Source organism: Phycodurus eques, chromosome 19 (assembly GCF_024500275.1).
Source record: "Phycodurus eques isolate BA_2022a chromosome 19, UOR_Pequ_1.1, whole genome shotgun sequence".
In the NCBI taxonomy this organism is placed as follows: domain Eukaryota; kingdom Metazoa; phylum Chordata; class Actinopteri; order Syngnathiformes; family Syngnathidae; genus Phycodurus; species Phycodurus eques.
Genome location: NC_084543.1, coordinates 2,389,101 through 2,416,062, shown reverse-complemented (window position 1 = coordinate 2,416,062; position 26,962 = coordinate 2,389,101). Strand labels below are relative to the sequence as shown.

General features: G+C 44.1%; 1 protein-coding gene across 1 annotated transcript in view; it reads left to right on the top strand.

Moving 5' to 3' along the window:
• The first annotated feature begins 691 nt into the window (after positions 1-691).
• LOC133417587 (C-terminal-binding protein 2) overlaps positions 692-26,962 on the top strand; it is a 72,216-nt gene continuing 45,945 nt past the window's right edge. The window contains exon 1 of the mRNA XM_061705416.1: positions 692-985. The gene's annotated coding sequence lies outside the window, so the exon portion shown is untranslated. The remainder of the gene's footprint in view (positions 986-26,962) is intronic.

Here is a 26,962-nt window from a genome sequence, read left to right as displayed (position 1 = left end):
CCAAGAAGGTTTTGTCCACTTTGTGTTAGTTTGTAGGTTGGTTCATCGTTAATAGAATATATATATTTTTTTGTTTAGTTAATTTGCCTGCTTGTTTGTGAGTTAGTTAGTTAGTAACTTGATGTTATAGTTAGTAACTTGATTTTTTTTGTAGTTGGTGAATTAATTTTTTGTTGGCTAATTCGTTAGCTTGTTGGTGTTGGTTAGTTACTTTGTTGTCAGTTACTTGGTTAGTGTGTTGGGTAGTTGGTTAATTGGTTCTGTGGTTTATTACTCATTTACCCGGTTTTATGATAAGTTATTGATTTGGTTTTATGGGTAGTTAGTTCATGGGTTTGTTGGTTAGTGAGTAGGGTAACATGAAAAGTACTGGATTGATTTCCACAAAAGTGGAGCGAAGAAGACGCTGTGTTGCCTTATACAGGACAGCATTTATGTGCTCATTTGCACCAAAAAAAGCTGACATGTGCATTAGTGAGTGTCAGTGTGCAAATGTGCTTGAAGCTGAGTGATGCTTTGAGCATATGAGTAAAAAGAGGAGGAGGGAGGGGTGGGGGGGGGGCTTCTTGGTTTATGTCATTGGCTTGAACGAGCCAAGACCCCGCCTTGATAAAAAGAGAAGAAAACACACACACAAGAGTTGCACATAGTGAGCAAAAAAAAAAAAAAAAAAAAAGGAAAAAAAAGGAAAAAAAAGAGAGGCGGAGAGGAGAACAAAAATAAAGCAGCGGAACACTTGGACTCGGCTTTTAATCAACAAGGAGGCGGCGTGGATCGTATCGGCACATTTTAGGCGACCGGGAAAAACAAGAAGAAGAAGAAGAGAAGAAGAAGAAGGGGGGAGAAGATTCCATCTTTTTCTGAAGGATTAATAAAGTGGAATCTATTAATTACGCATGGTGATGATGCTGCCGCCGCCGTTGACGACGACGACGACGTGCGCCTAGAAAAAGTCAACTTACCTCCCCTTTTGCAGTTCGTGAAGGTAAAAGACGCGAACGGCGGTCTTTCGGTTGCGAGGTAGGGACGCAGGCTCGGTCGAGCGGCCATGTGTGGCCACCTTGCCGCGGTCGGGTCGGTCCAACTGTCAGCGCGCCTCGTCCGACGTTTGCTCCATTAGCAACGCCGCCACGGCTAGCTTGACCCAAGGCAAAATAGCCAAGTTCGCAATTGAGTCCGACGAATGGCGCTCCTCGTTCGCACTCTTGACTCGTGCCGGTGGTCAAATAGTGGCGTGAAGGACGCCATCCTCGTTGTCGCCCTCCTCACCACCTCACTCTTTCAGGTCCCCGCGGCGGAGCTCGTCTTCCGGCCAGGCTGCGTCCACATACCCCCAAACTATTTGCACAAGTCGAAAACGTTGCTCTTTTGCTGCCAGTGCTCGTTGCTCGCATTTACGTGGAGTGCATTATTACAGTGCTATAGTTTTAAAAAGGCTGCTTACTTGGCAATTAAAAGTCACAGAAAGAGATGCGACTGCAGCAAAAAATGGCTTCATACTGTGATAAGAGGCATTTATAACTGAATGAAAACAATAGGACAAATGTTTCGGAGTATATGTTACAGGGTTTTTAGGTTAAACCAAATATTTGGCGTAAAACGATTGTCAAGCCATAATCAAAATGGCTCCCAATCACTTCAACCCACGACAGCTCGCAGCTAAACTGTCGTGTGGAAGTGACCCTGACCCACTGTTTAGTCAGATGCCCTCGCCGTGAACTCTTCCCCAGGGTGTCGGGGGCGGGGACGGGGCCTCCAGGTCTTGGACACTTGCTTTGTTATGATTTTGGACATTGCATTTTATGAAACAAGCTAACGTTGGCGCTAAGCGTTTGTTGTTCACTGGCACGAGCCTAAAAATAGTCATATTTCCTTCCTCAAATTCGTCTTATTCTTTGGCTGACCAACTTTCAGACTTGGTAGAACAACTGTACAGTAAACCCCCGCAGAACTCACAATTTCTTCTGCAGTCTGTAACGAATGGTATTTGCTAAGAAAACGCACCTGTTGGCGCCTCGCAGATTTTGTGCTCTTTCTGTAACACCCAAAAATGCTGCCCAAATGCCTTGCTCCTTCAGTAGCTAGCGTCGGCCGTGGCAGCGAACAGCAGCACGACGGAACGGTCCGACGTGTAGGCGAGGCTCCTTGCGGGATCGATACGGGAGAAAGCAGAGTGGTCAACTTGGCAAGATGATCCAGAGAATGGTCTCGCTGTTGGCAGGTGGTGGTGGAAGTTCAGAACTCAACACCTGCTCGTTGCTAGCGAAGTGACGCAAGATAGTCGTTTACGATACACGGTGGCACCTTGACGAATACGTTTGAATCGTTTCATGATTTGTAACTCACTTTTCTTGTCTAGTAAATTGCAAATAAGTCTCGTCCGATACCGGGCAGACGTTGTAACATTGGCTGCCGTCATCTTGCGGCGGGGCATTTGAAGCTCACTCGTGCCTCAATTTTTGGATTTGGTTTTTTTCCTTTTTCAATTTTTCCAGAACTAAATTTAGGCAATAGTTCCCCACAAATTTATTTTAGCGTTTCAGGAAAGTTGTATAGTTTCTGGATCAAAACGATGTTCCTTTGGCTCCTGCTAAATGACCCCGGAACTAAGTTTGGGCTCTAGTTCCCCACCGTCCAAACGCACATTGGTCGTCCATCAGTTCCGTTGTTGCCAAGGAAGTCGTTAAAATCGTGGACAGTTCCATGAACTCCATTAAAGTGGGCTGTTAATCCTACAAAGTTATTCGACAGAAGTTAAACGAGCAGCCTGCTTCCTGTTTTTTTCTTCTCCTCCTATCGTTAAAGATGTCTGCTGTGGAGCATCTAGAACAGACTCCCCCTCGTAAGGAATGCGCCCTCTGCCTTCCTCCGCCGTGTGTTGCCCAGCAGTGACCTATCACTCAAGGCAATTGAACGGCTCTCCAAGAGGGACCCCTGTTGGCGCCGTGCAATATTTATTACAAATCGTCAAACCCGCGGATGAAACCCCCTGTCCTGCCATTCTCTCTCTCCGCGGGTGAGTAACGGTGGCTTCTCTAAGTTCGGCGTTAAAAAGTTCCCTCGCCGGCGTCCATTAGCTGGGATTTATGGCAGCAGATTTCCCTTGGAAGTGCCTGCGAGGGAGCGCGTGTCAGCGCGGTCGCGTACCTGCCGGGCTGAGGCGTCAAATACATTACGGATTAGATGTTTACCTGTGCTTTCTTTGAGACGGGTTTGCGTCGAGAGCACCATTTAATCAGCCTCATGTTCAGACTGTCTGATATTTATTTCCTTTTGCAGTCTGCAGCGGGCAACTCGTCAATGTTGACGTCAAATAAGGCTCATTAAAAGTCGTTCGAGTAGTTTGGCTTCGATGAAGGCTTTGTTTTCATTGTGGATACTTCAGGTAGTAACTTAAAAGCTCAAAATGTACATTTTGAAAAAGATTTTCCTCCCAAGAAACCATGGAAAAAGACAAAATGTCACCATCACAAACCTTTAGAACATTAAAGGCATTATTACTGATCATACAAGTGTAAATATCTGTTAATAAATGTTAATACAAATTATTAATTTAAATGATATACCAGCCCGCGAACCTTGTGAGGATAAGCGGAACGGAAGATGAATTGTCTTGATGAATGAAATTATATACCATCCCTCCTTTTGTATGGTATTTAAATTGGTGTACCAATGGTGAGTTTATGACATTCGTATCTATTCTGGAAGATTACTTTCTCACTTTAATAGAAGCATTCTGACCTTATTTTGGTTTTTGTTTGCAGTCCGCGACCTGACCAAATGGAACTATGCTGAGGGGTAAAACAAACTAACAACAGAACTGTTCTGGGTTTAGTTTGCAACTGTACCGTCTTGGCTCATGCCCAATTTCGGTTGCTGTGTTCACAAGGCGCACCAAGGGAGAAAACAAACTAAACCCAAAGTTCCACGATATCCTGAACATACTGCAATTGACCGGTGAGGGTGGATTGCTTTTATCAACGCTTCCAAGTGTAGTTTGGACCTGTACCACCTCGGACCGGTAGACCCGAGTTGGGTGACTGATCACAAGGCGGACCGAGGGGGAAAACGAACTAACATTTGCCGTTTGAGTAAAATGACCAAAGACCAAAGGTACTAGTCTGAAAGCATCTCCAGGAAAAATCCTCTCGTATCGTAAACCTTATTTTGAAGATACTGAGATTGACTGTCCAGGGTTTATCCCTCCTGACAGAGGCTTCTGAACAGGACAAGCGGTACGAATTGGAAGGACCCTGGCAACATCGCTCAAGGAAACATGTTTCTTGTCACTTTTCTGGTCTCTTGGGGTGTTTGGCGTCTTCATTTAGGTACACAGAACCAGATAATCTGTCTGCTTCAATGGAAAGACTTTCTTCCTCTCATCTATGGCCCCCACCCCACGCCCTTTACGTCACTGACAGTTGATGCGACTCTGTTGCGTGTAGGTGAAAGGATAATTGGAGCTATGGATATCCTTACTGCGGTGACAGGGAGAGTTGAGGTAGAAAATCCAGCGATAGGTCTTACATAAGGCTATCTACTCTGTTTTCTGACGTAAACCGATGTCTTTTTTTCGGTGCAAACCGTTGCCGCTGAACCTCATGTGGTCGCCAAGCAGATGGGTAACCTCTACCTCGACTAGGTCATGCCCTTTGTCAAGCTCGGAACCCTTGTGGCCGATGTCGTGTTGTCAGGCGAGGCGGCAGCGTAAATTCAGACTGTTTATTGTCTTACAACTTCATACTCTTTTCATTTAATGCATATTAAGTGATGTGCTCTGGTGTAATCCACCAAGGAATTCTGAAAGGCGAGCACAAAAGACCTTTATTATCTTAAGGAGGAAGTGGTCTTTTGGGACACCTCATTGTGCGTTGCGCCGCAAAACACACGTAATTGAAATGAAATTACAAGGTATCACGAGCCCAGCCAAGGATCATATTGAATAATTACCTCACTGGAGCCATTGTAGTAACGCCAAGATGCACTTTTTCGAGAAGCTGGGGGAGACGGCGTAGTTGAAGGGGGGTTATGGCTTCCCTTCCCAAAGAAGATGTATGCGGTTTCAAGGTTATACTGTGTGACGGCCAAATGTTTTGAGAGGATGGGTTAATTTTGTGTCCCTGTAATGTGATTTGCGACATCCACCCCTGTGTTGCCCTTGGTTTTATTCTGGAGATGAGAACTCAACAGGCTTCATTTTCAAGTGTTTACCGGACCGCTAAGTGGATTTATTGGATGCGGGGCATGCTTATTATTTGGCCATCATTCCCCAGCCTTGTTTATTAGGGCCCGAGCAGTGACCTGCGAGGTCCCTAATGCATTTAAAAAATGTTTTTCAAATTTTCAATAGCAATTCAGTGGTGATTCTCATTTGAGAGAATTAGCCTGTTTCTTGGGCACATAAGCAAAACATGAGCGCAATACAGAGGAGGGGAATTGCTGAGCACGGTTAATTACAGCACAGGCAGCGAAGAGGGGTGAAGGGCCGCCATGGTAACAACGGCTTGGCTGCGCTACTTCATCTCCTGCTATGTGCCGCTCAGCAGTTTGGATCTGCAGATCAGTCCGGTTAATGATCATGTCCGGCGAAGTCGTGACCAGAGGAAGCGATGGGATTGCTAGCCTCGTTTCCAACACGTGGTACGGTGTGGTATGCAATTTAATGCGTGAAAGGGTCTGAACTCTGAAAATTCTTGACCCCTTCTTATGGGTGTGCTTCACAGTGGTAAGCTACAATGATCTAGGGTTCTCCATCTGCTCCGTACAATGCCGCCATGGAAACAGGTGCTCAGAACATCCAGAGAAATTCTTGCATCCCATTATAAACAAAAGTCGAAGCGTTAATTACCCCAATAGTCAATTAAGGAAATTCACATCCCTAGTTTCCGTTGTAAAGGTTCTCCAAAAATGTCAACCCGACCTCTCACACTTTTTAGTACAACTTTGTTTGGGTGGTGGTATCCCTCATAGTGAGGGACCCTTTATCAGAACCCTTGATCTTTGATGCTGGCAACCAGTAGGAGAGACACTTGACTGTTAACCCTGGTGCTAAATTTAGCATTAATTCAAGCAACGCTACTGTCAGAGAAGTTGAACTTTGTACTTTGTGGCAGTAGGTAAGTGTTGGTTGGCCCTTGAGCTACCTTTATTCCTCACCGGCTAACTGTCAGAATTGGACTCAATAATGCTATTGCTCCCGAACGGGTTGCACATATTTACATTATCACAGCTCAAAACTCAACAAAAGCACAGTCATGTTGGAGCTTCTATGGCATTTCCCCTTACTTCCCAACTTCATACAAAACTCTTTCGTACGGCTACGCTTGCAGTTATGTGCACGTCTGATAACTATTACTAAAGGCAATTCGATTCGCTACACCACACCATTGCGGTTTTCAATAACCCATTGGATTTCTCAAATCTCCCAGAATCTAATACTGCCCCAAAGATAATTAGCGAACGACGGCGTGTCATCCGAATACTGAAAAAAAATGCAGCGTACAGAGACCTACCAACACTTTACGGAAAGGACACAGTGCTTATGTATTAAGACACAGATGCTAATAGTTGTTTTTCTTGGTGTTAACAGGAGCTTCTCGCTAATGGGGTGCAAATATTTGCACATGGCTTGTTCATTAAATCCAGTGGTAAACCCACAAGTGGAATCATTGCTTTCACAGCAAACAGATGTGACGTTTTACTTTTTTTTTTTTTTGTTAGGTTATAAAACATGCCTTAAACTGCACATAAAATATGTGATTTGTAATGGTCATATAATGCCCTAGCATGCCCCCGAAAAACTCGACAGTTTTGACAAGCGCTTGTATGCTGGTGAGCAACTATTTTTTCACAAATTCACTTATACTGTGGCCCAATCACAAGCAAATATCCTAGACAGATGGCCAATGGTAAATTGCCTAGCTCTTTTGCCTACACCATCGAATGTGGTCGAGTATGCTGTCAAAGTTTGATTATCATGTCAAGGATTCGCCATGAAAACAGTGGGGTGCGGTGGCACGTTCATTAATTATTGTTATTACTGAGCAGCCGGGACCGAAATGCTTGAAACGTTTTTTTGGCATTACACGTTCAGGTTGTGTGGTCGTCATTGCTCATTTCCTTGCAAAACAAGGCAAAGCCCACTTTAAGCCTTTAGATGCGAAGTGATTCTAAACGCGTGAGTTTCGCTGAAATCTCATGCAAAATCCTCTAAAGCAGTGGTTTTCAAAGTATGTTATGTGTACCATTAGTGGGCTCCCTCTAGTGGTCCACAAAAGAATCACTGAATTAAGTATTCAAACTGCATAATGTTACAGTGGCTTAAGCCTTAAGAAAGCGTTTTTATTTTCTAATGTCTCATTGTTTTACAATACAATCTTAAATTTTTTTTAGGAATAAAATCTCTGCTTGTTTTTTAATGAACACTTGGGTCTATTATGCTAATATATTTTAATGTTGTTCATTATGTTGGTACTTGGAGAGCTGAGCTGTTTTATGAGGCAGTACGTGGTGTAACTAAAAGGTTTGAGAACCATTGCTCTAAAGTCATGTATGGAAATGAATGTTCACATAACATATGGTCTGCTTCCAAACAGTACAAAGTTTCCAAAGATTGTCTCATCATGTGCCCTACATGTGTCAAACCTCTTTGTATCATACTTTAACCCATACCCGTACTTTTCGAAAATAATACACAATCGCACCGCTAGTACTATTGTTTGCTTGAGCGCATCGCTACTCATGAGTCGAAGAAGACCGTCTCCTGCTTCCTCTCTCTCCTGCGCTCTCCATCTCCGTTTCCTCCTGTCGACCCGAGGGAAGGTCTCGCTGCTTATGTAACGTCTCCAAACATTTGTGCAGCATTAGGGGGAAGTCAGGCATGCCAAAGCTGCGGAAAACTCTCATCGAGGTGCGACAGATGGCGAGCCACATTTGCAGCTTTGGAAACTGCCCGTGACGGCGGTGACAAAGCGGGGCAGCACTAACGGCGGCTTCGCAGAGGCCGGACTACAGTCGCGTGCGTCGGCCAGGCCGTAAAGCATTGCTCGCTATGGTGTAGTGACTTCTAATTGCGGCATTTGCTGATTTATGGAAGCGTGAATTCATATTTGAAGAGCGAGAGCACAGAGCGCTGCGGCGCACGGGTGGAGTGCCGCCATTATTACCTAAAGCCATCGGAATCCCTGCGTTTGGATCATCCATCACCAAGTTAAGGAAGGTGACCCAGAGTTGTTTTGTAATTCGGTCGTTAATCAGCGCTCTGTCAGGCGCGTCAGCTTTGTCCGCCGCGAGCAACTCTTTGGGCAGAGTCCATTACCGAGTAAACACACGAAGAAATGAAGATGCACGGCCCACACAATCCCCCTGAGGAGAGATCAAATGGCAGGCCGGGTGATGATGAGGGATGTTTGTGGCCGGCACTCTATTAAGGCCAAGCTCTTCCCTGCTGGCACGTAATGAACATCCACCTTTGCAAAATGGCTGCCGCGGCGATGTATTACCGGTCGTTTTCATCAAAATGTGGCTTAATTGCCCTCGAATGAGTTTTGAGGGTAACTTGGCAAGGTGACTGGCTTATGCCAACATTAACCGTGTTGATTTGAATGGAACCCCTCCGCCACCCACCACTACCATCCCTCTTTTTGTATGGTAATTAAAGCCCGTTACGTCCTTGGGTGGATGACAATTGCAGCCTGAACTCTTTTCTGTTTGTACACGGAAACGCCTCCTCCAGATGTCCCCCGACTGCAGGAGGCACTCAAAAAACTAAATAAAAGCGATCACTCCACTCCTCTCTTACGAAAACTGCAGAGTAATTGCATGTTGATTCTGTCAGGAAGAGGGTTAAATATCGACGACAAATCTCAGAGCGAGAGAGGGGGAATGTTTTGGGATAGCGCAGACAATGTACCATCTGCACACGGCGGGGTGTATTGAGCAACACAGGACCACTGCTGTGAGCAGCGATTGCATTGTTAATAAATGGCTGTTGCCTCTCTGGCAGCCATATTAAAGCCTCTGATCCTTTGCCCGGTGCAAGAAAAGGAAGAGAGAAAGGAGCCCCATCCCACCACCACCACACCATCCCTTCTCCCCCACTCTCGTCTGGAAAAAAGTCTGGCCTGCTGGACACGGTGACATAATGTGCAGCTGCAACAGCACAGATTAGACGATGGCAGCGCAAACAGCAGGAACAGGCAGAAAAACAGCAGCTCCATCTTGAAGGCCGTTTTGGACCTATACACATTGATGATGTCATTGGAAAAATGTGTCCTTCCAACAGGGCATCGCATTTCTGACATCCTATTTGTCACAGAACTTTCAAGAGGAGGACACTCTCGAGTCTAGAGAGATTTTAGTCGTAGTTTTAGTCTATCGGTTCGAACTAATCTGTACACCACTGGTGTAAAAGACAAGTCCGAGGACCCGCCACATCATTTTATGTGCTCGTGTGTGATAGCAAAGCATCAAAGTTGCAAATTGTTTTCCCTTTTAACTAATGTTGAGATATTGCAAGCATTTTTTGTTACCAAACCCTGAACAAACTATTTTACCGGACTTCGGATTTCAAAACTAGTTATCCAACAGTTTGTCGTGTATATCGTCGATGTTGGGCGGCATCCTAGCATATCCAAAATATTTAAACAAAAAAAAAAAAAAAAAAAAAAGACATCCTGCTGGGGTTATCAAACACCATCTTGTTTAAGTTGGTATTATAATTATATTGCTGTCATATACTGTTTCCCACCAACATCAAGACAACACCACCCCAAAATCATGTTCAATTGCTAATTTAATACACTAAAAAATGGCAAATTTATTATGCTATCATTGATTAAAAGGGTAGACTCCAGCGCCAGCTGTCCACATCAGTCTCACGCAGACCGCCCGACCAGAAAAATACTTGACAAAAGCAAACGACCGTGGTTACACCATCTTGCCAAACCCTTTTTCAAAGGTCTTGGAGCTATGAGAGATGCAATAAATGAGCTGACGAAGCAGTGTAACAGGCTGAAATGTATCTGCACACCAACTTATCTTGGTCACTGACCTTTTCCTTCTTCACCGAAGCATTACAGTGATCCATTTTAACGAAACAGGCCCCACTCAAATGTATCGAAGCCAACTAGTTTCGCCTGTAAGTGGCCCAAAAACCATCAAAACCTTTGATCTCGAGGCGACATAATACGCACGGCTCCCACAGAATGAGTGTAAGAATAACAGACCAGTTGTATCGATTTGTGGAATATTCAATTGACCATAATTGGATTCGAGCGACAGCGACGATATGTGAGATGATTATACATTTATATGGTTTTACAATCATAACGGCTCTCTGACTATAACCATAACTACAGTGTGACCCGTGACAAAAATGAGTTTGACACCCCACCCAGTGACCACAATACCACACTTGTTTTGTTAAAGGGTCCTTTCAACTGAGGACTGCAAACCATCCCAGTGCCGTAAACAACGCCATCCTCTTTCTCCCCTGTATATTATAATATGTACATATGGTAGCCAGAATATGTCCACATCATCGTAGTGACTGTGACATGTCAGATTTTTCTTCTTCAAACGGTTATCAGATCATGAGGTCTTTGCTCTTGTTTGGATGTTGTGCGCTCAGATTTAGCAGCATTCGGGGCCTGCTTTGGTGTTACAACTCTCTTTCACAATTGTATTTTGATTTTGGGAGCTGTGTCAGCCGTATTAGAGACATTTTGTTCCAACATAGGGAGGAAAAAGTTTTCCGCCAACTGATGGAATATACACACGGTGTAAGTTGAAGCTGAGGCATACTTAGAATATATTGAGTCGGTCGACTCTGTCAGATCATCAGCTCAGTCTGTCGTTTCGAGGAACTGAATGGTGGACACTCATAAATATTCATGAGGAGCTCAGACTCCCGTTTTTTGCCGACAAAAGTTTCCAAGGTCCCCCTTTTTTTTTTTTAGATTTCAGAACCTGTCATCCCGTTTGACGAGACCTGACATTTGGCAAGGTTCAGCGCAGAGGATTTGTTTGTGACAGCCTCAAATTATGTCGGCACACAAGGAGCGGAGAGGAAGTGGGAGACGGGAGGTGGTGGTGGGGGATTGAGGAAAGAAGAAAATAGCTGCTGCTTATTTAAATGTCACTTCAACAAGGTGAATGCATAAGCTCCCCCAAGCATCACATAAGAAATTCCCCACAATGGAAAAGGGGTTTCTTGTCATTCTCCATTCTGGGCTTATTGTGTTAGGCCCCAGCAGCTGGCGTTAAAGCTTATGAAGGTCTGCCAGCATCTCAACTGTAACCACAAACCTTTTAGTTGTTTGTGTGTAGGTTGCGACTGAGGTGCCAAGGACATTTTTGGGGTGCGAAATATACATTTTCAGGCCTTCCCACTCTTAAGCGAGTCAGAAAGACATCGCCTTAAGTGCAATCCGGGGGAGGCAGGCAGCCGAGGAAAATATCTGATTACAGTGCCGCCGGTTTTTTCCACACCCAGCGTTATTTCTTGACACCACTCAACAGCATTTGAGAGAGAGCGCGCGAGAGGGAAGCTCTGTGTGTCACTGACCTTTCTAACAAGGACGATAAGACGCGCCAAGGCGACATCACTCAAAAGTAAACCACTGCAGCTCATTTTCCCACCAAAGTGCCCTCCGTCTCTCAGCACTTAACAAATAGCGTATGACACCGCTGGATTAAATCCTCCTCACAAGGCATGCCAGAATGTCGGAATCAGATGACAAGCACCTACACTGCCGACACTCACAAAATGCTACCGGGATAGTCGTTGCTCGTATATGCATGCGTTCATGCTGCCGGCATATTATGCAGCAAAGCCTTTTTGTCCCTTTATCCACTCCCCCCCTTGTTGCTCTGAGGGATTTACATTGCAGTTCTTAAATGTCCTTTTCTGATTTATTTATTGAGGCCTGTATCCAATATTTTTTTTTACCCAATTCTAAACTTTGACAGCATGCTTTGCCCACATTAGGCAAAAAAGTCTTGCAATTTAGCGTCACCCATCTGTTTAGGATACCAGCTTCTGATCGGGGCTCATTTGGAAGAATTTCGTAGTTGGAGTTTGTCCAAGTTCAAGCTCTGGAATTCGCACAAAATGTCAGCTTCAGACCAAAAGGACCAACTTCCTGTTGGCATCGCCTGGTGCTCGGGCCTTCATTTAATACCTCATTAACCGTCTCCAAGAATAGTACTTGTCAAAACAGCTCTGTAGCCGGCTCCTCGTTGTATTCTGTGATGCAGTTTCGCAACAACATTAGTGATAGCAGCTAGCAGGTTACCCTGATGTGTTAACAATCTGATCTCTGGTTGCTCCAAAATCTTTGTTGATCTACAGGTGGAATGTAAACAGACTTGATCATTAACTTCACGGGTACGGCTTCGGTTCAGCATGGTGGTGTATTTTTTTTCTGATGATCGCACTTCGTATATGCGTCATAGCGTAAATCCTCAGATATCTTCAGATCAAAATCGGGACTCTTCCAAATATGGATAAAGTCAGATGCTTATCGAATATCTGCCAATATTGACTGCAGTGCTAACGGACAGATCAGATCTGCCCAATCAACGACGGGTCTACCAAGTCATATCCAATTTGTCCAAAATATTGAAATATTGTCTAATGATCCTTGACCTGTAAATCTAGCGCTAAACTAAAACCGTCATCTATTTTAATGCACACGTATGTGATGATCTTGCTTGCGCGTATGCCGATGTGGCTCCCCCTGATTAATGGCGCAATTACATAATCCATAACAGTGAATGATGATTGCACTAATGATGAGCTCGTGTTGGGTAATGACTCACGGAGTTTGCTTGTGTAAAGTACGCAAAGGGAGGCAAGCGACGACTGACTGTGTTTGCAACTGCAGACAATCTTGTCTAAACGCTGTCACAGCTGCCGAAATCCGCATGAAATCACAAATGTTTTTCTGCATTGTCCCCGGAGATGGAGAATTAATTGCAAAAACAAGTTTTAATTGGGTTTGTGTTTACAAAACGTTGCTTTCATGCCCTAGTTATACAAGACCGAATGAGTTCTTCGGGTGATATTTTCTTGCACAAGGTTTTATGCATATGATTTGCAGTATTGAGATTTGGGATGTCATTGCTGATTTCAATTGACATTTCAGGATTAGATATGTCCAGTCCAACTCACTTTATGCCAACACTGCTCAGTGCAGTAGAGCAAGCTTTGGCTTGACTCATCGCAGGCCTAGGGCCACGAGCATTGCCTGTTGAGAAATATAATCAGTCTGCTCCACTTGGGCCTGAGCCTGGTTGCTGTTAAGAGACCAGACAGCTCAATCTCCAGTTGTACCACCTGAGGTCACGTTTGGGAGGAGCGCCTATAGTTTCTTGAGATCCATAACCTGTGTGATGGATATAAGCGTAGAGGCCTTAAAATGGTTGTCTTCTCAGGGGCTTCGTTAACCCCCTTAAAGAAGAGGTCATCTGGCTCTTGTGGCCCTATGTCACATTTGTCCCCTCGCTTAATTTCAAGGATGGGGGATACTAAATGATCACCGTCAGGTCCTCACTCGCCATTTACCTATAAGACAAATAACTATGAAGTGAGTTGAGTAGCTTCATTTAGAAGGTTCAAGTAGTCCTTTGTCACCATCTTGTGGCATCTTTATGGAATTAGAAACCCTTTTGGACATGCGTCAGTTACTATTCACGGCAGGATTTGGTCCCTATCCCCTACTTCCGTGTTCAGTGTAAAAGGCGTTTTTTTCAAGAATCTTTATTGAAAAAATTGGTAACAAAATAAATGCATAATAATCACATTCATACACTTGTTGCACAGCTGACACCCTGAGACGCAACGTGTAGACTGACTAAAGCTTAGCCAGTTAACACACAGTCGCAAACCTGAGCTAACAGCGAACAGCTAACCCCACTCTCACTCGCTGACTCCCACGTCACTCAGCAGGCCAGGTCCTGCCTTTTAAAGCCACACACACACACTCAAAGTTCCAGATACTACAGTATATAGACTGTGAGGATGGCAAACCCAAGTGGACAAAAATAATACCTGCACCTCTCATGCGCATATGTCATTGTATTGTGTCGGAATTGTTGTTTAATAATGCATAATCCATTTGTACCCGATTAATCGATGAGATAACCAGTAGATTAATCCATCCCACCATCCATTTTCTCTATCGCTTATCCTCACTAGGGTCGCGGGCTGCTGGAGCCTATCCCAGCTATCTTCGGGCGGGAGGCGGGGTACACCCTGAACCGGTTGCCAGTCAATCGCAGGGCACATAGAGAAGAACAACCATTGGAACTCACATTCACACCTACGGGCAATTTAGAGTCTCCAGTCAACCTAACATACATGTTTTTGGGATGCGGGAGGAAACTGGAGTGCCCGGAGAAAACCCACCCAGGCACGGGGAGAACATGCAAACTCCACACAGGCGGGGCCTGTGTGGAGTTTGCAGTGATATCAGTCGTAGTAAAGGTAATTAAACCCACCGGCGGGAGCTGCTGTTTGAGCAAATACGACAGTTGATCAAACTGCTAAAAAAGAAAAAGAAAAAAGAAAGGGGGGGAAAAAACAATTACATTGCTAGCACCTTTCTCCTCTCCATCTTGTATAGTCAGCTTGATGTGTGAGCTGTAGCACAACATTAGCTTGTAAGACCCAGGGGATTTTGTGTGTGTGTGTGTGTGTGTGTGCGTGTGCGTGTGCGTGTGTGTGTGTGTGTGTCTGTTTTAAGAGAATGAGTCCAGTCAGACACTTGAATGTGTGTCATCTCCTGAGTGCAACACCAGCTTGGCCCACTTCTGCCTGACCGACTAGACTGTCTCTCTCTCTCTCTCTCTCTCTCTCTCTCTCTCTCTCTCTCTCTCTCTCTCTCTCTCTCTCTCTCGCTCTCTCTCTGTGGTCTCTTTGTGTTTTGTGCTCTCGTTCCTGTGTGGGGTCCACTTCTCATGACTTCCCTTCAAACAAAACACAACAAAACTGAAAGTTCGCAAAGACGCACAACATCCCAGGTGAATCCACAAATCAGATGGGACCACCCTTTGCTTTCACACAGAGTTCATAGCCACGCGCCCATGCTCATGTAGGTCAAAAAGTGGGGAGGGGAAGAAAGCTAAACTTTTTATTTTTTTTATTTTTTTGCCGACAGCACGAGGCTCCAAGGCCTTGCATGATGAGCCAATGTGATCTCACAGTAAAAACTCACATTTGAAGCTTGTCAGAAAAGTCTGCCTGCACTCCCACGTACTGCCTAAGAAGCAGATGCATACATACAGAGTGTGACAAACGACTGAGTCATTTTGAAAGGCTAGTTTTAGCTTCGCGTTTATTTATTGTAGCTTCGCTATTCACCATTCAACTTTCTGTAACGTGCTAAAATAACCTAATCTGTAAGTAGTAATTGTTATTTTTACAAGTTGGAAAGCGTACTCTCATTTCCAGTGCTTTTTTTTCGGAATAAAATCATCTAGATGATACGTTTTTAACCCTGGAGATACATTTAAAAAAGACACACACGTCTTGTTCAATCGTATCAAATAAGAAAATGTAAATTCTCCACACATTCTTTGGGACACGAGTGGCACAAGGAGGCAGCTCGCTCTCCGCCCACTTGCATCCATCAGTAGCTAGGAGACAGTGTTGGAATACCAAAGACGTGGGTCCGCGAGTATATGTGCGTAACACCCCCAACTGCTGTAAGCACCTTTACCAACTTCCACGCCCCAGCGCCCCGTCACTCCGGACTGCCTCGGCCTGCCTCGGGCCTCATTATGCCGTTAGCCGCCTCGGGCCTCAGTCCATTTGCTGTCCGGAGAGTGTGACCAACCCCCTTTCACGGGGTCACCACTCCTGCTGGAGGCCGGTCAGCTGAGAAATGAGTGAGTGTGAGCCAGTGTATTCACTTCACACTCGGATCATGTATTTGACACTAATAGTGATGTAGCGCTTACATCCTTCCCGCTGAGCCACACTGGCGATAAGACCTCGTGGTTGGATGGAGACCTTGTTGGCTTTCATTGCAGCTGCCATGCGATAAAAGAAAAAAAAAACCTTTTTTATTGGCCATATGGCTCTAAAGACCCTGTTAAGTAAATTCAGAGATTTGTTTCTAAATACCTTATGCATGATAATTTCTCCTAACACGTGCAAAGACTGAGAACTATATAGCATTGAATTGCGGAAATATAGTGTTAAACCGTTCCACCATTTCAGTTGAAATGGTGAAACGGTGCCTAGTAACGCACTTCGGCTCTGGCTTGAGTCGCCCCTCCCACACTAGTTAAGAATTTTAGCGATTACGATGCAATTACGACGTACATTCAGCTAGCTAGCTACAGTATGCATTCACACCGAAAGTACTTAGATAGTCCACTGGCGCGGTCGCTTTAAAAGTACCTCGTTGTCGGCAGTGAGTGTGTGAAGCGAGAGGGCGGGGGGGAGTTTGTTGTAACAGAAAATTTGTGAAGAGGGGTTTCTTGCTGGCATGGCTGTTTTAGGGCGCCTCGTTGCCAGGGCACCCAGCGGCAACCCGGGATAGATTCCAAACACTGGAGGCTTTAAGCAGGTATATTTTTGCATCTCCAACGTGTAATTACAGTATATGTAGGCATAATAAATATGCTAGACAACGTATTTTTCACAAATTTGGAGCCTCATTTTTAGATACCTTAGATATAAATATTTTTTCAATCACTCCAGTGGCAGGGTTGTTATCAAAACTGTGATGTGTCAAATTTAGAAGACTTATTTTCACTTTATACACAGGGACTTTCATATATATTCACAAAAATCTGATTTTAATTATTTCTCCCCTTCATGTAAAGATAAAAGAAATGCCTACATCCAGCATAAAAAATGTAAATGTTTTTTCTGTATTTGGCGCAACGGTAATTTATCATAATACAAATCGTTATCATATATCACGTTGCTATTTTGTTGTGCCCTTGCACAGTAGGAGACAGCTGGCACATTAGACCTGTGTTCCGACCGTCACTATTACGAAGAAATTAGTTTTTATGTCCTGCTTTCCTAAATGTTCAACATTAACATTTGTCAATGCTTTTTTTTTTTTTTGCATATTTCATGTCTGATATACAAAGTCAGACAAAAAAATAAATAAACGCAGTAAACCGTGTAACCTTGTGTAACCCTCAGCTTCATGCCCTTTTACAGGCAACTAGCGAGTGTAGTTCTAGTAGAGTAGAGCATAGTCCTTTGTGCAGTTTATGAACTCCTGACAATTTTCAAGACAAGATTTTTGTGCGGAAAGTACAAACATTAATGAATGGACTCCATTGTTTTGTTCAAGTTTGCCTCCTAAGCAGAGCGCATTGTGCGTCGCGAGCAGACTGATTGGCTTTTGGACTGATGTTGAGGATAATTGGGAGCTCAAGAAAACAATATTTGCGATGCAAAGTTTTGTTTGTCCTTTGTTTGTGCTGCTTCATTAGGCCTCGGCGTTTTGGATTTGAGGTCTGCGGAGCGCGAGGGAGAGGACTGAGCTCAAGTGAAGCATGCCAAATTAGGCGGGAGAAATTCCAAAAGCACGGCTTCTGAGACTCATTAGGACCCCGTGCGATGTTTTGTATGGGTGTGTCTGTAAAAGAGCGTCGGTTCGCTCGCATATTTTCTGTTTAGCGAGCACAAAAGCCGTGCGAGACAAAGTGAGGATCCATGCGGCAACCTCGTGGGAGTAGAGCCGACGCTCCCGACACAATGATCAACATGGAGGAAAACTGAAAGTATTGGGTGACTTGAGGAAAATACCTAAACTCCTCACGGCTTTCAAAGATGAGGCTTCATCATGTTTCAGTTTATTTCCAAGCCATAATTCACTTAACATTTAAAGAAAATAAAGATAAGGCAAAACCTCAAACCACAGACACAACTAGGCTTCAGAAAATGCACTGCTGCTTTGTAACCTATAAAAATGCCAGTTACTACTTTCCCATTAGCCATTTTATTGCTTTTATGATGTGATTCGTAGATATTCTCATTTTTCAACTGATTAGACCCTTTAATTTCTGCTAAGAAACAGACAATATGAACAGAATCATTTTCACATTGTTTTGTGAATGACAAGAAGGCCATAACAGAGTCAATCAAAAGAGCACCTTGTTGTTGGCCCTGATTGCGTGCACGCCACCCAGAGAAAGGCAGAAGAGCGAGCAGGGTGGATTAAAAAAAAAAAGAAGAAGAAAAAAAAGTCAGATGTGACAGCGAGCGTGTGGGCAGGGGTTTCGCACTGGCGTGGCCGCTTCAGAGCGCCTCGTTGTCACGACATGCAAAAGACCCGGAAGAGATATAATCCAGCCACTGGAGACTTTGAGCGGATATATTTTTAAAGCTCAAACATGTAATTATGTGTAGGCATAATAAAGACGCTAGACAAAGTAGCATCCATTTTCTTCAGAGGGATTTGATTGACAGTTGAGCGGGGCATGGTTTCAGCGCATTCAGCGGACATGCCCACAGCGTTTGAGAGGGGTAAGAACTACTTGATTTTTTTCATGATTTTATAGCCTCATTTTTTTTACTTGATTTTTCTTTAAACATTCAAATTTGGCAGGGTTGTTAACAACACTCTTCTCTGTGGTGTGTCAAATTTACAAAACATTTATTTAAATTCTTACAGGGATGTTAACTTTTAAAACGTTAATTTAGTAAGCATTGTGTGTGTTGTTTTCCCCCAAAAGAAACACGTATTTTATTATCTGTTAAGAAATTAATATTGCTGTGTAAGTTGTTGCAAGTTAATGATGAAAATTAAAACTGACTGAAAAAATGTTTCAAAGCGCGATTGGTATCAGGAGAGGTAAAGAAAATCCCAGAAATGAAAAAATAAAGAAAAATAATCTAAATAAAAAGCGAAACTTGATTTTCAATAATGCCACTGTCATTTGCTTTGGTAAAGGGAAAAGAAATCAAAAACCAAAACAATTTGAAAACTTAGTAAATAAAAAGTATTTTAAGATAATATCGCCAATCTAACCATTAAGTAATGAACAATGATATCTTCTAATATAATTTCATCTCACGATCTCTGTATTGTTTTGAACTATTTGAGGAGATAGTCGGTTTGGTGTGTAGAAGAAGGTGTTGGTGAATTGTCTCTGCCACTTTAGAGGCTAATAAACCTCTTTCACGCTAAAACACGCCAGCTGCGCCACTCGGCTATGCCGTTTAATAAAGCCAATCGGATCCTTCGTGCTGCTCCCGGGTCTAAATTAATGTAACGTTTCTGTTCCGTCGCTGGAAGTTTCAGCCTCTGTCTTCCTCACACTTGTCTGACTGGCGGCGTCGCTGTTGAAAGGTACAAAAGCGGAGAGGAGTGGGCGGCGAGTTGGCGGACAAATGGATTCGGTGTCGACCATCTCTCAAAGATGCCTCCGCTGTGTTTGCTTAAGTCACTTGTCATTTACACGTTTGATAACACGCTGCCTTGATGACTCTTTAATTACATCTGCAGCAGGGGAAAGCACTTTGTATGTTTTTTTTTTTGTTTTTCTGCTTTCACAGGCAGGTTTTGGCATTATTAAGGAAATTGTGCATTAACTCAAGTCAGCAGTTTTGTGAAACACCACCACCTCCCCCTGCCCTGGTATGCCGCAATCTCATCACATTTAGGAGAGAGGGGATGGAGGAAAAAAATTAATTGGAGGCGTGCGATAGTTAGGACAGAAGCCCAGACCAGGGTGCGGGATAAATCAGACGTCCTTTTGGCAGCTTTATAGCTCCGGAGAGAGAGAGAGGGGAGAAGCGGTTAACTTTAATGGTGGGGGATAGAAATGTTGGGTTACTCTACTCCCCCAGGCCCCCGATCAGATCAGGCCCCTTCGACCGAGCTTGATATACGGAGTTAATTCAGCTAGCTTTGCGCTATAATTCAAGCGCGGTTAATGTGGCGCAGTGTGTCCCGTACTATCCCGCCTCCGCTTTCGATCAGGTGTTAAACAATGGCCAAACAAGCCCTCCTGTTATCGCGGTCATCTCGGTCACGTCCTACCCTCACCCCTTCGAGGTCGCACCCACGAAGGGGCCGCCCCGAGGCCCACCCCCGACCTCCCGGCTGACTTAAGCCTTCTGCTTTTCTAATAAGGAGGGGGAGAAACGCTGGCTAGGAAAGCAGACGCTGAAGTGGTTCCTGCAAGGGTAATAGGGGCCCTGCTCTCCAGTGCACTTGATTTAATCCGGCCCCTCTGTGTGTGGCGAGTGGAGGGCAGTATAGTCTGGGAGCAGATGGATGGATGGATGGGGGCAGGGGGGTCACACCTCAGAAGATATTACAAGTTTTGCGAGGCTGCGAGATCCCAGAGAGTTCATTTATTGCGTTCTGTATCAATAAAAGCATTGAACCTACTAAACGAGTATACATCATCTTCTTTCACCACAAAAGTTTGTTTCTAGCCTTTTCCGTTCTTTATTAATCAGCAGTAGAACATGGGTTGGTTTCACCAAAAACACCAGGTTTTTACTAAAAGACAGAGAAAACGAGCTTTGTGTGAAAACGTCAAGCGGAACAGTGAATTTGACGCTAATATTGTTTTTGCTTTTGGTACACCTCAAGCTATAAAACAACAAAAACAAGACTGAGAAAGCGCTTTTGTTGGCAAAAGAATCATTAATTTACAGATGTAAAACTAGGAACTGCACCGTAAGTGACACTGACTCCATTAAACGTCAGTGGTATTTTTACATGCCGTTCATGATTCACTCCATGAACTACGTCCTGTTTTCTTACGATCGGTTTACATAAATATACAAGACCCCCTTGGGAGTGTAAACTTGTCCAACTTCCAAAGTGTTGGCATTGCTCTTCCTCCTATTCGACGTGACGAGCCGAGATTCACCTTCGAACCTTCATCTTTCAACTCTAACCTCTTTTCCATGCCTACCCATTGAAAAATTTAATTGATGAATATTTGTGTTGGTGGCAGTAAACTGTTAGAGTCCCGTTGACAAATTTAAATGTCCACAGCAGTGAATGGGTCAAAATCATCAAAGCATAAATGAAACATTTAACTGCACACAGTACAAATGAAACTAACAAACACCAGTATTTCGGTTTAATTGTTGTCTATGGGATTGCCTAGTTTACTTCAGACTGCTGTAAAAGATGGACGTTCTACTTAATCATAATGTTTTGTAGTGTTTGGACACCTTAATAAAAGTATGAAAACTTAAGTTGAATTGTGTTACTTTGAACATGAGTAGTGTTGGTGTAAACGCGCTGTTCGGGTCAGAGGGTTCTGCACAGAGTGAGCCAGGTAGAGGTGAGTGGGAGTCCAACTACAAGAAGGAGGAGGTCATGTTTGTTGGTATCGCTGTAGGAGTGCGCAGCTACTTGGCGCCGAGAAACATGTTGTACTGTATCAGAGAAAACATACTTTGTGACAAAGTTGAAATAGAGGCCAACTAAGGACAGTCGGTTAGAGCAGCCACGTGGGTTTTGGTAATATTAAGACATCTGTTTGCTGCCTAGAGGGGCTGCAGAGGAACTAAAAACGGATTTCATGCTAATGCTCGAAAGCAAGGTTGTTGTGGAACCATTACAATTCAGGCCCCGCGAGTTTGCTGCCTAAATGGATGGCATATGAACTCCAATCAGTAAGAAAATGTTCCAGAGTGATTCCGATAGTAGGGTTGCTGTGGAACCATTCACAAGTATTGTAATTCAGGCCTGACTAGTTTGCTGCCTAATTGGGTGGCATATGAAAAAAAATAACTGTCAATACATGTTCCGGAGTGATTCCGATAACATGAAATGTGGATGCTAGAATGCTGGGTTGCTGTGGAGCCATTCACAAGTACAGCAGTTCAGGCCTGACTTTTTTTTTTTTTTTTTGCTGACTGAATGGGTGGCAGTTGAACTGAAAACAGGATGTACATTTTGTGTAGCAGGTCCAACAACATGTAATGCTAATACTAGAACGCATGGTTGCTGCTGAACCATTCACTAGTACAGCAATTCAGGCCTGACTTTTTTTTTTCTGACGAAATGGTTGGCAGAGGGGATCAAAACAGGACTTGTGCATTCCATAGCAGTTCCAACAATGATATCATGTTCATTCTCAAAAGCAAGGTGCGTGTGGAACCATTCACAACTAGTTTACTGCCTAAATGGGAAGCGAGAAGTATATATATAACAACACCACTACTAAGACAACACAAGTGACCTCAAGCCTGAGGCGCTCATTGTGTCTTTTAATCAGTCCGCGTGATTCTTCCATGTTAATGGTGTCTCATCTACAGCCATGTGTGTCTGCGAGGGGGCGATTTGGCCTGGGAGGAGGCCGTGTTTTGCTATTTGAACACAACAACGTCCACGTGTGTGTGACCTCTTCACACAAAACGAATTGGATACATTTAAATTGCCAATGTGCACGAGAATTGTGTCTACACAGCAAGTTGTTGTTGTTCAAATGCACTTTGATATGAGGGAGAAGCAGAACAAGATTGCACTTAGCGAATCAATTAGCTCATAAGTTGTTTGATGAAGTCACACGTGGCATAGTAGTTGGGCTTGAATTGCACTACTTGTGGATTTTCCATGTAAGGTTGCGCTACAAAAGTACCGGGAATCCTCGCCATCAGAACTACAACGATACCACGTAATTGTTGTACCAGTACTTCTAAGCAGTACACGCTAATTGTGTTTTCATCAAGCCAAATCTATCCATCCATCTATCTATCTAGATGGATAGATAGAGTATCAAAGTCAGAATTCCGGTACCATGACAACAGTAATGAATGGTTTCACACCAAATTTCTCTCACGAACATAAGCATTATATCTTGTTCGAACCGCTACGTAATGTGTGCATTGTGTTTTGATTGACTTTGCAACCCAATTTCTGCACCCAACTAGTCTCAAATTGCAATACTTGTCAATGGTCAGTTACACTAATTAATTACAATAATTAATTGTTGACCTGACATTCATTTAAAGCCTTGTTTCTCCTCATCCTATGCAACCCCAGCATTAAAAATCAAGCAAAGCGCTAGAAACGAGCCACTTGTGTAAAAAGTGAATTAATTTCCGTACTAATACCCGCGGCTGCGCGGAAATGCCGTCTCAGCAAAAACACGCAGCAGTAATGATGTTGGGTTTTTTTGGGCGGTGGGGGTGGGGGGGGGGGGTGGATTGCATTTATTTCAGAAAATTGAGAAAATGATCACTTAGGAGACAGAACACGCTCCCTGTTTGGATGCAGAGGAGGTGGGTGCATTGGAATCAATCTGAGGTTCGAGGCGTCTTTATCTCCGCAGCTGCCACCACGGCACCGCTGCAAAATAACTCAAGCAGTGCAGTTTGAGAAGCGCATTGGTTTGACGGTGATGAATAGTTGTTTTTATTCTTTTGTTCCCCATCAGCACTTTTTTTTACTCTGCAGTTAATCCGGCAGGCCGATTGCACTCTGGGGGTCATTTTTCACTTGTAACTGTAACACCCGCATCGCAGCCCCTCTGGACTCAAGTAGCATCTTTAAAAGAAAATGAAAGGTAGCCGGTTACAGTGTTCTTCAATGGGAGAGACCATTATCGGTGGCAGGAGGTGTCAAGTGTTAAAAGGATTGTCATGTCTGTCCAGATAAGATGCCTCATTGGCACGATTTACGACAGGCTTTCTGCTTGGATGGCCTCGGGAAATTGACTACAACTGCCGTCACGGTAACGCCAACATTGTCATTTTATCTTTTCCTGCCTTTTTCCCGGCTAGCTGCCCTGCGTGTATGGTACCAATGCAGGACTTCAGGGGCTTGAAGTCGAGCCGGAGGTTTGACAACTTCCGATGTAGTATCAGTGGTTTACTATATGCAGGAAAAATAGCGATCAATGAATAAGATATTAACAAAATTAAGGTGGCCAACGATGCAGGTGTCCTGGAGGGTTGCCTGACTTCAGGAATGCGTGTTCTTAGGATAACGATGAAGCAGATGACCGTAAACGGCCTCTGTTTGGGTGATTATTTTTATTTATTTATTTATTTATTTTAATGTCCAAACTTTCAGAATGGGCAGCACAGTGGTCGAATGGTTAAAACATTAGTCCCAGATGTGCTAACCACTTGTCCACCATGCAGCCCCTACACAATCAGTTCCACGCAATTTATTGAATTCTTCACGATCAAATAATGAATCAAGGACTGGGGATCCTGCAAAATTGTGGTATCGGAGCCATAACAGAAGACCTGGACTTTAGCCGTCTGTGCCCAGTTAAAAAGGGGGACGATTGGAGGTGTAATATGCAATATATATCAATACTTCCTGGTTAATATGTCAGACAAAGTGAAACGAAAGAATTGGGTGTCAAGCGTTAAACTCTACATCTCAGCCTTTGCATTTCCCTTACATACAGATATCTTCCCTCCTATGACAGCCCTGATACTATCTCAGAGGCTTGGCTTAACTATTCTGTACAGGACAGCAACACGGCCAAAAGGCGGAAAAAAACGCTGCGCCAACCTGTTCCTGGCAGTCATCTTTTAGTGTCGGAGCACTTTGGATTGGTGACGGAAGGGCTAGCCGTCCTCCAGAGAGCTGTTCTACATTTAGCGAACAAGGAGTACGGCTTTGCGTGAAAAAAAGCCCGCTGAGACGCCACACCATTTATCTCCCAGCTCCAAGGTTGGGCCAGGATTAATTGAGTGAGCAGTGCGAATGTGTGTGTTAGTGCTGGTGACTCGAAGCCTGGTGGATTAGTCGAACCTGAGATGATAGGACCATGTGGTAGAGGGAGAACAAAGATGAGCAAGGGGGGGGCAACCTTGTCTTGTGAGCCCATGGTCATCAGCAGGGGTTGGACTAAAAAGCTAGTGTTTCTCTCAAATGCAGCCAGCTAAAGTGAAAAAAAGACTTTTTAAGGCAAAGTTCCAGTTCAAGCGGAGACAGTGTAGTAGCAAGAGCTTAATCACCTGTCTCTGTAGAAAACCTTTCACACACTTATTGCTTACACACAGGGATGAAATTATTGAAAACCACACTGAAATAAACTGATAAAACTGAAATCTGAGGCTGGTAGCGTGGCTGAGCGACCTAAAGCCCTCAATTGAGGTTCTATTCTCTTAAGAGGCGTGGGTTCAAATCCCAACACTGCCAATTCCTACTGAGCAGCCGAAGCTGGTCAAGTGGTCTAAGAGAATGACTCCAATTCACATTGTCCCGGTTCGAACCTCTCTCAACCAGCCGTGGTTTAGGTCTCCGCTTGCTCCCATGGGGATCCTGGTTCAAGTCATTGACTGGAAAAAGAATGTGTGAAAAGAAAATTCTTCTTTGTTAAGTGTGGACCATTCACCCCCAACATTGCCCCGGCGTCTTGGGTGTCGTGCTGGTGTTCATAAAGTTGTAGCCAGTCAGTGTGGATATGTATGAAAACATTTGATAGAACAACTTTGATGGGAGGTTGTATGTCTACAATTTCTCTATGTCAGCAGTTACTTTTAACCCCTTTTACACTTGTCCCTGAAATAGATGGGAGACCAGTTTCCAGAGTAGAACGGCGGCTGTGCGAGAGGGAATAGCGGAATACTAGGACTCTGGTGTAAAGCTGGTGCAGGGTTCAGGAGACAAAAGCTTTTTTGCACTTGCGAACAGTAAACGCATATGCTAAAATGCTACCTTAAAGTTTAACCTGTACAGGGGTTCCTCGCTTTACGAAGGAGTTAGGTTCCTTTCGGCGGCGACATAACTAGAATTAATAAACACGTAGAAACAATATATGTAATATAAACGCGTTAACTATCGCTAAATGTAGTGGTAAAGTTAAAATTACAGTAGAATATTGTATGGAAAAACACTATTCCACAATAAATCTAAGATAATCAAATAGAAAAAAGTCAGTACTGTAATTGAGTGCCCCGCGCGGTACCCTGGGAGTGCCCGATCTCGGAAGCTAATCAGGGTCGGTCCTGGTTAGTACTTTACAGATTACAGAAACCGCAATTGCGGCCTATGTGTGCCTCATGGCACTGAGAGCTCTAACTAACTGCAATTGAGTGTGCCATGTGCCACGTGACTGCATATTCTTATGCCAGTGCGCAAACTAGTTCACTAGACACATTTGGTTATCTCGAAATCCTCGTATCTCGGGACTCCCTTTGCGCTGTTTTCTAAGTTTTATGACAGTGACATTCAACCCTGGGAATTTCCTACGTGGAAGATTCAAATCCAAGCAACAGGTTCCCGGAACAAATTGTCTTTGTTGGTTAAATAACCGGCCGCGTTTAGTCGAAGGTTATGAATTTGCCGTGTTATTCTAATTGCCGAGTTACAGGAGGAAAACCCAACCTTTGAACAACCTGGTATTATCCTTTTAAGCATTCCCGGCTGCGCGAGTCCTCATCTGTGGTTTGCAGCTCGGTTCACCGCTTGTACTCTGGACTGTATCAGCACATTGTTTGAATTGGCCCACTCCCAATGCAAAGACGTGTACAGCAGCACAGGCTGTCCCAACCATCTTGCGGGGAGTTTGTGGGCACATTCCACGGGGGACGGTTAGGCATAGAGTGGAAGCACCTCAATTTCTGGAGTGCAAATCTTTTTCTGGAAGGATGCAAAGGGAACTGAGCTGGGACCAGGCAGCTGGTCTGAGCTTGGCTTCTCGCTTTTAGGGTAGATGGTAGCGCCATGCCTTCCCTGTGCTCACCAGGTTGGCACGGTGCAGGCTCTTTTTTTTCTGTTCTGTGATTTTATTTGATTGATTTATTTTTATTTTTTTTGCTCCGGCTTCTGCTGTACACAGATAACCTCGCCTGCTGGAACTTTGCGAGCGTATTGATTGGATGTAAATTGCGCTCAGTGGAACACAGTATATTTCTTAAATGCAAAGATCGTTCCTGATTGCGCAAGTTCTGCAAGTGGGAAGCATTTTTTTCGCACGGTTTTCCAGCTAATTATAATTGCGTCAAGCTGTCACCTGCCCACGCATATCGCGGACCTCATTTGGAGCATGG